The sequence below is a fragment of the Microtus ochrogaster genome, chromosome 15 (assembly GCF_000317375.1).
Source record: "Microtus ochrogaster isolate Prairie Vole_2 chromosome 15, MicOch1.0, whole genome shotgun sequence".
Taxonomy (NCBI): domain Eukaryota; kingdom Metazoa; phylum Chordata; class Mammalia; order Rodentia; family Cricetidae; genus Microtus; species Microtus ochrogaster.
The window spans coordinates 43,187,213-43,200,525 of NC_022017.1; positions in this window are offsets into that span (position 1 = coordinate 43,187,213).

Consider the following 13,313-nt stretch of genomic DNA (forward strand, 5'->3'; position numbering starts at 1 on the left):
ATCTATGGGGCATTTTCTAGACTGACCATTAATATAGGAGAGTCCAGCCACTATGGGTGGTGCCATTTCTGGACAGATGGTCCTGGGTTGTATAAGAAAGGTGCCCAAGTAAGCCTTGGGAAGCAAGCCGCACTTCCCCCACTGGTTTCCCTCAGTGATGAGCTGTGATTGCGATGTATAAGCCAGGTAAACCCTTTCCTGCCCATGCTGCTTTTGGTCATGTTTATCACGGCAACAGAAACCAAACTGGAACAGGGGAACGTCAGGATTTGTAACTCTGCTCGGTATGCTGCTCCCTCTCTGCCTCCTGCCTGGCCCATAATATGACCAGTGGTCTCACGTACCCCAGACAAGAGCCGATTGCACCAACGTGAGAAACTGTGCACTCTGAGCTACAATTCTTTTTAATATTCTATTTTCACACACACACACACACAATCACACTAACACACATACACACACAGCCTCTATCAGCACTTTGTTCTTCCCTTCCTTACATACTTGTCATGCTGACAGAATAGCTCCTGAAAAGACATCGCTCACCTTCACCATATGCTGAGCGTTTGAAGGCAGTGGCCATGTCTGGCTTCTGTCTGAACCCCAGATAGCAATCACAGTATCTGGTATGTACTAAGGGTGCTGGAATGTTGGATTAGAGACAGACAAATGTGGATAGAACACACGTATAGAAAAGCTTTACCACAAAAAAATCTTCAGAGCTTCTTTACCCCAGTTTTAAGCTGTATTATATGAGTCCCAAAGAAGTTAGAGGTGGTGTGGGACTGAGGGCAGGAGAGACAATCTAAAGTGTCAGCTGCTGTCTGAGCCTTGCCCCGTGCTTGCCCTGAAACTGGGGAGAGAAAGTAAATGATCCACTCTGGGACCTGGCAAGCCATTAGTGCTCTGTTAAATGGGCCATCAGTTCTGGCTGTCATCAAGCCTCCGTCCATTTCCTCCTCCCACCTCCTTCACTAATGCGTTCTTCTGTCTCATTCTCTGTCCCATGCTGGAATGTCTTCTATTGGCTGGCATTTTATCTCCTGTACTCAGGAAGAGCCTATGAGGTTGTTTGTTTGTTTATTTGTTTGTTTGGAGTACTTGGCTACACGTAGGCTTGCAAAGATAAATGCTGCAGTTTCTTAGCTGGGGCCCTCACGATGCCGGTGGGGACACCGAAACCCAAGTGTCTGAAAGCACAATGCAGGAAGTGCTCTCTCAAATATGGACTAAGGGCTTTCAGAGAATGAAGAATAGCTTACATGGGCCTGGAAGGGTCAAGAGAGATACTAAAAGGAGGTGGCACTTTGGGTCCTAGAAGAGGAGTAAGCAGAAAGTGACTGGGAAGGATGAACACACATAGTAGGGACTAGATTCCTACTGTGTGTCAGATTCCATTGCATGAGACCATTCATATAATGGCCACAGCATTGGAAGGAAGCACTAGCACTCTCAAAACATTCAAGACATAGATATTAACTTAAAGAGGCTAAGTCACTTGACCAAAGACACGGGTGCAGACAGGGTTCAGATCCCCAAGCCAGACAAAAGGAACAGTATACAGGGCGGTGCCACCAGGACCCTCCACCAACTCCTGTAGGAAGCTGGAGTGGTCAGAGAGGCCCTTTCTTCTTAATTAGCTAGGAGTCAAGCTGTTCCCTTTGGCTGGTCCTCAGGAAGGCTTACATCTCTCAGGAAAGCATCTTGTACCAGTGTCTGATACTACCCAGGCTGTAAACAGGAGTCGAATTAAAGCCTTCTCTCAAGCTCCTGCCTCTCCACTCAGAATACAAGGCCTTCCTTCATAGGTTTTCCCAGAACTCAAACCTCCTATTAAAACAGTCAATGTCAGGTCTGGGGAAACGACTCCTCCAGTCATCATAGACATCTGGTGTCTTCAAATTTCTGCCTCCACCCCTTCCCCACCATGACGGGCTGTGACCTTGGACTTGGAAACGAGATCAACCTTCCCTTCCTTAAGTTGGATTTGCCGGATATTTTGTCAAAACAACAGGACAAGTGACCAGTACGGTAGAGAAAGGGTTAAGCGTTGTTGTAATTGGATGCTTTGTCGGCCTCTGCTATTTCTGCAGCCTCCTGAAGCTCTAGAGAACGTAGCTCCAAGGTTCCTTTTGCAGAGGTTGGTGGTAGGGAGTCAAGGGAGAGGCCCCTTTAGAATAACAGGAGTTGGCAGGCCTCAAAGGGGCTCAGGGACTCTTAAGGTTAGCAGCATCCTAAGCGATACTAACCTTAGTTAGCTTTGTTCTGGGAGGTCTCAAACTCCAACACATTTGGGCAAAGGATGCACACCAGCCTTCAGCCAGGCTATTCTGCTTTCCATAGGCCCCAGACAAAGCCATTTCCCCGCATTCCTTTCTACGATGCTAGAATTCTTCATTGTAAAAGCAAAGGCCATCTAAGGAAATCCCCCTTCTTGTGCCTGGAGTGTGGAGTGGAGGGGTTTCATGTCACCCTGTTCAGAAGGACCCTTACAATTATTATTTTCAGAACAGGATGGGTTTGCTGGTACACAGCCATGGATCTAAATACTTAGGAGCTCGGGACAGGAAGATGATACATTCAAGGCCAACCAGGAATATCTAGTGAACCGTTTTCTCAGAACAAACACACAACAATGGGAAAAATAACCTCCCCGAATGCTAGCAAAGATTAGAGAAAAGGGGAACTCTTGGTGAGAGTAACAACGCAGCCCCTATTTAAAAAAAAAAAAACACATTGTATGATCCTGTTATTCCACTACTGGCATGCACCTGGAGGATTCTATGTCAGCACAGCACAGAGGAAGACATCCATGTCTAGCACAACACCTCCACAGTAAGCAAGTCATGGATTCCACATGGGTGCCCATGCGCTGATGAGTGGATAAAGAAAACGTAGTCTATGCACACAACAGAGTATTACTCGGGCATAGAAAACATCAAAATCATGCCATTTGCAGAAGAGTAGAAAAAAACTAGGTATCTAAATGAGCAAAGTAAGCCAAGCTTGGAATGAAAATATGACGTGTTTTATATGTAGATGCTCTAATTTTTAAGAAACTACTAGGGACTACCAGGAGACTGTGGAGAGGGAGAGGAGAGGATGAGATAAGGTAGTTGGAAGTATGGATAGATCCGAAACATATGATATATGTGTTTATGGAACTGTCACAGGGAACCCCTTCAATATGTGCAATCTACGTGCATTAATAATGATAGTAAAAGCGAAACTTTAAAATCAGAGTGTGAAGGGAAAGACAAGAAGAGGTCCATGAACAGAGAGGTAGGGATAATACAGAACGGACAGAAGAGGGGGGACTTAGCTTTTAAGAACAGGAAGGAGCTATCGATGAGTGGTAGCAGGCACACATCCTTCTCACCAGCTTCTGAGCCTTCCTTCCACTCTGCAGCAATCACGCCTTCCAGTACTCCACACACTAAACGAGCACTCCACCAGGTGAGAGCCGCTAACATTCCTGTTGTAGCTCGCCAGGGTCTTGGCTACCTAGAGGCACCTGCATTGCTCAGATGGCCTTAACATTTACAAAGAAAAGGTCCTGGACAGGCCGGAGAGCTCATGTATGTTTGACAGACCTTCTGGGCAGCCTTCTCTCTGGCGGGACATGTTCTACCTGGATCTGCTTGTTCAGGGTTGTTTCATTAATCCTTTTTCATATAACTGAGAGTTGGATTCCCTTATAAAACATTTAGTTGTGTGGTAGTTTGAAGGAGAATGGCTCCCATAGGCTCATATATTTGAATACTGGGCCACCAGAGAGTGGCGCCATTTGAAGGGATTAGGAGACATGCCAAGTGGGGCTAAGGGGAAGAGGTCATTTTGTCTTGACCAAAATCCTACTTTCTCATGTCTGGGGTACACGGGTCTCAGAGGCTGACTGGGAAAGAGGATGCGCATTTGCAAAGGGACCTCGGGTTACCCTGAGAAAATGTCTAGGAATCCACACACCTGTGTTCTTCTGCCAGGATGCTAAGACCCCAGCAAACATGGCTGCCTTGGGCTTTTTCTCTGAGCTCAGGCCAGCTCTACTCCATATAACCCCATCTCACTCACCCCAAAACTGGCTTTTTCCTTCAACAGAGCCTTGCTTAGGGATCTTGTGCCGTACATAAAATGCTCCAAGGAGTAAAATTTAGTATCTAATCTAGTTACCTTTTTCTACCTCCTGAGAAAAGCAAAAAGAAGTTCCCACTCTTTCAAAGCACAGTGCTGTTTAAATTCAGTGTTGAAAAGCAGCTGTCAAGGTGTTTCACCCACGACCTCACCTCCTTTGCAAACCTGGGCTGTCCAATCACTTCTGTGGCCAAGAGGAGCTGATTAGATCCAAGAGTCAAACTTTAATTAGTGCAGCCGAATGAGGCTCTCTAAATCCCTCGAATAGAGCCAGCTCAATGCAATTACTCACAAGCAGTGCCCAGTCAGCCGTACCCCAGACATGACTCAGAAGGAAAAAAAAAAAAATCCAACTAGAAATTTGGTGCTCCAGCTTTTCCTGGGTGGCCTGCCAGGATGAAAACAAAGCTGGAAGCTCACCTGTCCCTTCCCATGGCCCTCTGCAGGTGTGTGGAGGGCATTTAGGATTGCTTCTCCTGAGTGGGACTTCTGTGAGATTCACAGAGTCCCAGAAACAGGGCCCCACCGCACCGCCTCTCCCCAGCCGGTGCAGCCTAGTTCTGGAGGGTTCTGCTCAGGTTCCTGTTACTGACTTGAGCAGAAGCTGTTGGTTGAGCCTTGTGGACGGGAGGAGACCCTCGCAGGCCTGCCCACTTCTTCAAGACTGACTGTCCTTGGAATTTCGGCAGTAGCTCAGGATTAAAACAGAACAAGTCCCCAAGTCACAGAGAGCCCTTCCCAGACTCATCCTAAAAACACCAAAGAGAAAGGTCTAAAGCCATGCACACTCCCGGGCCATGAGTTCAGAGGGCTCAGAAAAGACTTGTGGTTGATATGGACTTTCAATCCCAGAACTGTCCGATGAGGAAGGCTTCCCTGCTTCCCAATGCATGGAGAGTGAAATCATAGAGGAGAACTCCAATGTGCATCCATCCATATACACGTACCCATATCACTTCCCACACCTGCCTGAAACCTCGATTGATACAGTGGCATAAGCCGTTCGTTAAGCATGGAGAAGGGTGGAGCCAAGCCCCTGAGTATGTAAAGAAGAACTGCATGTCCTATGTGTATGATGCTCTATTCTCCTCTGAGGGCATGACCATAGAGTCCTAGGAGCAGAAGGAAGTCTGATAGGGTTTCATAGCATCTTACTGGGTAAGATTCAGGCTATGGTCTAATGTTGCCCTCATTCACTGTGTGACCTGGAGCAGACTGCATAACCTCTCTGTGTCTTCATTTTGTCACGAGTATCAAGAATCGATGGGTGCCTTCCTCTCAGAGTGCTGAGGACTAGGTGAGTTTCTGTGGGGAGAGCACCAGGCAGGCTCCTAGCCCAGGCACTGTTACTCTCAGTACTGAGGCTCAGAGGAGCTGACAGATGTGTCCTGAGTGCCCTAACTACATGCTGACCACCGGAGACAGATCTGTACCTCTTGCTGCTGGCTGAATGCTCCTCCTCCTGCTCTCTGTTGAGATGGAGCCAGTCTGCTATGATACAGACACACGTCAGTACGTATTATGTATTCATTCTATACTGCTGGTTCAAAGTGCTCTGAGATGGTCGTCATAGACTCCTCCACTATACTGAGCACCTCACTGGCTTCCCAGCAGCCTTCGGTAAGGTGCTTGACCTCTCTTTCACATGAGGAAATTGACTTGCAAAATCTGGCTAAGGGTCAAAAGGCTAGGTGTGGTGGCACAGGCCTACAATCCCAGCACTTGAGAGGCTGAGGCAGGAGGATCAGAAATTTGAGGGCAGCCTAGGCTACATAACGAAACCTTGTAACACACACACACAAATAAGAAATAAATAAGCAAATATTTAGAAGAAAATGCAAAGCCAGGTATCTACCTAACATCCCACTATCACCAAGGCAAGAAGCACCCACCCCACAATCCTGTCTAACCTTCACAGCTACCTACACTCAAATGTCAATCAGAGCCACCAGTTTTTAAAGCCCCCACTAAGAGTTGGATACCATGCAGTTCTCGCCAAGTTCAGAGCACTTTGGCTCAGAAAGGTTAAGGAACCTGGAGCCACACAGCAACCTAACACTGACCATTTGCCTCTAGTCCATTTGAAGCCTCACCCTCCCTGACCCAGGTCTCTAAGGACAGGCACAGAAGCAGCATCTCCAAGGACCTGCAGCAGCCCAGCCTGAAGGGAACAGAGCTCTGGGAAGAGAAGCAGAACCCTGGGTCTCACCTTGACCTCCAGGCTCCTGAGCAGGCAAAGGAGCCCACACTCACGGACTCCCTGAACCAGGAGGTGTGCTGGAGGAGAGACGATGCCCAGCACTTGTCCTGGATGGAAGAACGCTCCCCTTGGGAACCCTGTGGCTCAGCAGCAGAGGTGAGTGATACCAGTTGCCCCTCCCGCTGGGTGGGTATCGTCCCAGGAAGTGCCCTTCTGTGTGTACTTATGGCAGTGCCCTATCTCTGTTCAGAACTGCTGTGCTCAGGTTGGTTGCCAAGCCCAAGGGCTCTGTTCAGCAAACGCAGAAACCCAGGACAGGTCCAGAGAGGGAAGGCTGTTTGCGTGTTTTTATCCACAGGTAGGAAACCACAGGTAGGTCAGGACTTGAAAGGGAGCTGGGGGTGTAGCTCAGTAGAAGAGTGCTAGCCAGCATGTGTGAGGCCCTACCTTCTACCCCCAGCACCAAACAAAGAAAGCTCAAGAGAGTCTAGCTCCAGACAGTCCTGCCTGCATCCAGTCGTCATGCTGGTATTGTTAACCATGTTCACTGCCCCTGTTCATTTGTAAGTTTTCATTGTTAGAATAATAATTATTATTAATATATTATATATTTTATATCATACATTATATTAATATATGGTGTATGCTTCCACCATTAGGGAAAATGCCCCCTTAGAGCATGACTTATTTCCCCTCTGTCTCCCCACGATCCACCATATAGTGGGCACATGGGGTTTGTCCCTTAGTTCAATCCGCAGACATTCATTGTGGGAAATACTGAGCTGGTGCAAAGAAATACACAAATCAAAACAGAAAAAAAACAAAACAAAACTATCAACCCTAGGAGCCAGACAGAGAGCTATCTCAACTCTAAGAAGCTGTCTAGCTACGAATTACCTCGCTCTCTTAAACTCTCTCTTTCCCAGTTTTTATCCCTGGCTGGATCTTCCCAGACAGGAGGAAGAGCTGACAACACTCAGGCAGTTAGTCATGTAAGCCACTCAGGGATATGAGCTTCAGTGGAGCGATGCTATACAGTCATTGATGTGTGACCTGCTGATACAATTAGCTTCAGATTCGTTTCCAAAATGCCAAAGAGGATGCACTGCAGAGCAATGTCTGAGGCTTTCTCCTGGCCTCCCCACTCTGGGGAGAAGGCTACCGCCACAACAAAGGCTTGCCACCCACATGTGAGATCATACAGACAGAGGTCACACGTGCCTCCCCTATGCTCTGCCGCCCACCAGAGCGAAGGTTCCTCAGCGTCCACATTGAGCCTTGGTGCTCTCACAAAGCCTCTTATCATGATTCTGCAAACCCAAGTACCTATTAGATGCCTGGCCCTGTACTAAGATGCCTGGTCCTGAGCTAAGGTGCCTGGCCCTGTGCCAAGATGCCTGGACCTGTGCTAAGATGCCTGGTCCTGTGTTAAGATGCCTGGTCCTGTGCTAAGATGCCCTGGCCCTGTGCTAAGATGCCCTGGCCCTATGCTAAGATACCCAGTACTATGCTATGCCTGTAGGAAATTGGGAAAATGAAGAAGACAGAGCACTGGAATCATTTCAGCAGCTGATATACCTGCCACCCATAATAAGAGCCCCCTTAGGGGGTTAGGGATAGGATCGGGGATCAGGGATCATGAAGAGCTTTCATGTGTGCATGTGTGTCACAGCCGCTAAGTGAAGTAGAAAAGACAGGTCCCCCTGCAGGATAGAGTGACTGCTTACTTGCCAAAGCCTTGACTAAATTGCTCTAACAAAGGGCATAGCTGAATATGATGGAGGGGGAAAACTGTGCCTGAGCCCCAGCTGCAGGGAGGCTGTTGATTGACAGCCTGGCTGCAGTGCCTGGACCCGCCTCTGTACCTGCATCACACTGAGGCCACACCCCGAATGGGCTGAGCCTAGCTTAAGAGTACAGCAGGGAAAAGCGAATTAATTCAGGCTCCTTCTCTAGGGGGCAACTTGGGACATAAGACACCTCCTTCCTCTATTCGTCTAGAATTGCCTCCGTTACCTCCTCTTACTACTACTTCCTTTGGGTCACAGAGGTTGGAGCTGAAGCTTGGTTTGAATGTTCTCCTTGCCGTCCATTCTTTCCACAATGCCCATCCCAAGCGTTTCCCAAATTGGTCTCAACACACTGATGCTGTACTAGCATCTTCCTCTCGGAAGACCCAAACTACAAGGATCTGATCCAGACCTTGCTAATCACAAATCCATCTTGCCACGTATTTCAAAAAAGCTTCCATTTTGAAATGCATATGGAGAGAATTGGGGTAAAGCCAAGATCATCAGCTCCGTGGATTCCATCTAATCAGCTAATGTGTAATAAGAGTCTCCAAAAACCACCCCAGAATGTGGTGGTCCCTTAGCTGATTTAACAACAAAGCAAGGTATTCAGTCTGCTCGTTCAGTAGGAGCCTCAACACAGTCAAGTGTCAGCTCTGCACAGACCACACTTGCAGACCCCTTGACAGCACACGCACACGTTCATCCTGTCCTTAGCTTGCTAAGAGGTCTCAAAAGAGACGGCGTGGTTTGTTCCTTTCTCATGCAACACGGCCGTTGAAAAGCAATACAATTGCTGAAATCCAAGCTACCATCTGGCGGTGCAATCTTCTCTGGAAGGAGAGGAAATCAATTATTCTTTACGGTAAAGCTGGTTTCCTCACTTTAGGAAATGACTTTGGATTATGTAAAGCTTGTTCGATTTATCTGCTTCCCGAAAATGACCCTGGCACAAGCAGTGTATTTAATTTGTCTGCGAGTTTTAATCCTGGGCTCATTCGGTTGGCATTGCTCAGAGAATTCATCTTAGAAACAGTTGTGTTCAGTGTCAAGTGTCAGCGATGGGACGTCAGCTCCTGGGGACAACTCAACAGTTGAATGGAAGGTGATTGGAGGCCATGAGGCACGGCATCCTGCAGCCTCTCAGTAAACAACCTAAGGCTTCAAAAGCCCTGCATGAAGGAAGCTTGGTGAGAAACCGCACTTCCACATGGTAGGGACCCAGATAGACGCAGCTAACCAAGAGTCACCTGACGGAGGGACCACCTGGGCACCTCTGAGAACCAGCAGCCAACGACTCACCTCTTCATGGGTTTGGGTATTGTGAATCCTATAGGTTTTGTCTTTCTTCCTGGGAGAGGGGAGTAGCGAGGCGCGCATGGATAGAATAAGGGTACCCTTCGTCTGGTGGAGGAGGGAGACTATTACAGTTTACCACTTGGAACCCTATCACTGATTGCTCACAGATGGTATTCAGCCTCCATGGTTTTCAAAGTAACCAGAACCATTATCCTCCCTTTTCAGATGAAGAAATATGGGCCCCGGGTAATAAACTTACTAGCAGAGGATCATGGAATTTGCCGTTGACATGTCTTTCTTCTATCTTATGGCTTTTCAACAAAGCTCATTGCTTCAAAAATTATGGAAAACATCAATAATATAAAAAAATTAAGCTCGTTAGTAAAAAAAGAACCAGAAAGAATTAAATTTCTCTCCTAAAGCTGCTGATGTTCCAGATGGGGAGATGAAAAGCAATTAACAAAGCTGTGTAAAAGTGGATTCTAACAGGCTATAGCTGCCCAAGATGGCTTCTGGATTTGGAGTTCAAGTTACTTTGTGTGGAGGCCTCTGTTCACCCCTCTACCCACGGAACTGAAAGGCCAGGTGGAGGTTGCATGTGACTCTCAGGGTCCTCTTTTCAGGGTTAGAACATCCCCAAAACATATTACATCATTCATGGGCCATGACTGATTGGACCATAAGTGAACTAACATTCTGGAAGAAATCATGACAGCGTAGAGTCAGGTGGGCAAGAGAATTCACATTCAAGTTGGAGACACCTCAGAAGCTGGTAAAGAGGCAGAATCATAGAATTCACACAGGGAAAGGCAGTCTGCTGGGACCACAGTGGGTAAGCGAAAAGATGCCTACTGTCTCTACTGCATGTTGGGTCGACGGGAGAACGCGGGTAGGGCATGGGCAGAAGAAGGATCATGGCAGCAGCAGGCGAAGCTGAGACAGAGCAGCTGGGTCTTCATAACCAAGCAACAAAGTGTCAGGGGAAGCCGATGCACCAGGCCACCCCAGGAAAACCAGAGCCCCTCGTGTGAACCCCAAACAGCACAGAAGCTCCTGAGAGGTGCTCTCATCCCTGAGATGCACACTGTGATGACGTTTCTGGCCCCCCAAAAGCTACTGTAGAAGATTAAATGTTAATGATGAAAACAGCAGTCTGCGCTCTTGTGCCCAGGAACTACAGCAAACACTTGTATGTACTTACTTCATTTTGTCTCTGAAGCTATTCTATGAAGCAGGAGCAACCATCTCTATTTTCCAGAAGAAGATGGGAAGATGATAGATGATAGATAGATAGATAGATAGATAGATAGATAGATAGATAGATAGATAGATAGATAGATAGATGACTCAAAGTACTTTCCTGGACTCAGTCCTTAGATGATGGGGCCAAGACATGACTCCAAATCCTTCGTTCTTAGCCTCTCTATTTTACTACCAATATTCAGTGTTTCCACTGAACAAGCTTCCACCAGGGACAGTGACTTGTGCATTGCTTTTCTGTACAATCTAAACCCAAAGCACACTGATGGTGCACGTCCCAGAGAAACTGTCACTGAAATTGGCAGGAAAGTAATTCTCATTCTATAAAGTAATATCGTGTTGTAATCCTCACTCAATTATTGGTGCACAGTGAGTGGCGGGGATGGCTTGTGCTGGCGCATTCTGATCAACTGAGGGGATGTCAAACCCATCACCATCACCCTTGGTGTCTTCCCAAGCACACTGAAAGCATCTAGAAGATAGAAACACCACGTATTCGTTCTCCTTGCCTCCAGCATCGCAAAAATCCCATAAATATTATACTCAGACTCTTAATAATGAAGAATATGCTAGAGAAAGCTTAAGTAATTCTATTCAGCTATTTCACTTAGGAGACAGACCATGAACCAGCTTAGCCCTGAGGCATCTGGGTCAGGTTGGACAAACTTGGCATGAAACCCGAGAGACCCACCTATCATTCTAGTGCCGCTGGGATGTCAGCATATAGTTTTTCTCGGTGCATGGAATGGCGTTGTGGGGAAGGTTCAGTGACAGGAGTTCTAGTAGGAGAGGGCCCGAGTAACCATAAAGCTTGTGGACAGCGCGTGTGGGGGCATCCTGACGTCATTCACCCCCGTGTAGTGCCAGCTCCCCGGGCACACAGTGAATGGCCATTCTCGCTGTATTATCTGCCTCCTATAACAGACGGCCTCAGCCACTTCCACACACTCGGCTGCACGGCTATTTGAAGGACTCTAGACAAGTAAATGTAAATCATCCAGTTATCACCAGTGTCCTAGAAGGGCGTGTGTGTTCTACCTTGAGAGTTATTTTCAAAACCATATCCTCTTCTCTGTTTTCCTGTTGTGCGTTTTCTTTCCTATAACTTCTGATCTCTACAGACTTGAAGGCAGAGGAAATTAAAACTAGTGTGGACAGATAATTTTATAATTGGTTGATTATTCCTGTCATATTTTTCATGGGGCAGAGCAGGGATGGCTGAAACAAACCATTTACCTCTTTGTAGCAATTAGCAGGTGCTTTCTGTCTCCTGTCACCATGGATACCAGCACCAGAGGTTGCTGCCCCAAATCCTAACATGGCTCTTTCTAATTTGCAGACCTATCTGTCCTCCCCCTCACCAGATTCTCTAGGCTACACCTGCATAGGCTTCCTATTCCAAATCTCAAAGGTGAGCATCTGACTGACAGACAGAGCACAGATCACACGCCTGCATCCCAGCTGCCAGTGCTTTGTTCCTTGAGCAAATTTACAACTCAGAAAGGGAAGCCCAAAGGTGTGGAACAGACAGAAGGAGAAAACAATGCTCCCCTCCATCACCACCAGGCAGCAACAATATTAGTTAGCCGTATGTATACAGTGAGGCCAGGTCTGCTCCGAGGTATGCGGTATGCTTGCGTGAGGGGAAGGTTTTTGTTGTAGAGATGAGGAGAATACAGCCAGAGGCATCTGGAAGAATCCAGAGCAGGGAGCAGAGCATTTAAAACACAGCCCACGTGATGGGGACTGGGGAGGGCACAATGGGAGGAAATAGCATAAGAGAGGGGCCAAGAGCTCACGGCTGAAATGGAAGTGTTATATAGGAATCAGAAGCTGGGGGAAAGAGCTGAAAAAATTGGGGTAAGGAGCAGGGTGGGTGAGAAGAGTCGGGATGCCAGCATGGACTCCGGTCAGGGATGAGCAGTGCTGAGAACCTGGAGCCAGCATGAGCTTTGGTATGCTATAGGCACTACAGTTAGCCATTTGTCCCCAGTTTCTTTTGGACCTCATACCCACGTGTCCTTTTTGGTCCCCAGAGCAAGCATATAAGCATATTGGAATCTTCATCTGTTACTTCCCTATGCAAAATTAGCACTACAGAAAAAAAAAAGAAAAACTTTTCTCCAAATTTCATTAAAAGATAACATACACATCAGTGCAATTCTTGATCAAGAATTGGGAGAAAATTAATATTCCTGTCTAATAATCTTTTGTAACAGTTATATAAATAACTCTTATCATTATTATTCATGATATACACAAGATTTCCATTTCCAAAATGGAAAAATCAAAACTGTGAGAAAAGCCAGCAAGCCGGAAGTCCTGTGATGGACAGATGCAGGAGGGTAGCTGGCAAGGCTTCAGGAAGCAGCCATCCTGCCCGCGGAATCTAACCCGGCTCTCTAACCAAGATGAGTGAGGAACACTAAGAGGCAGCAATAAATGTGGCCTATTTTTATTTTGTCAGGGCTTAGGATTCTTCGCTCCGATAATGCGGGCATCAATAAAGGAAGACGGGAGCAGCCATCCCACCCAGCCATTAACAGAAACACAGTTTCTGAGGGGAAAAAAAGGCACCGAAGGAAGATTGCCACCGTGACAAATGGTGCTGTCACACAAGCCGCTGTGAAGATTTT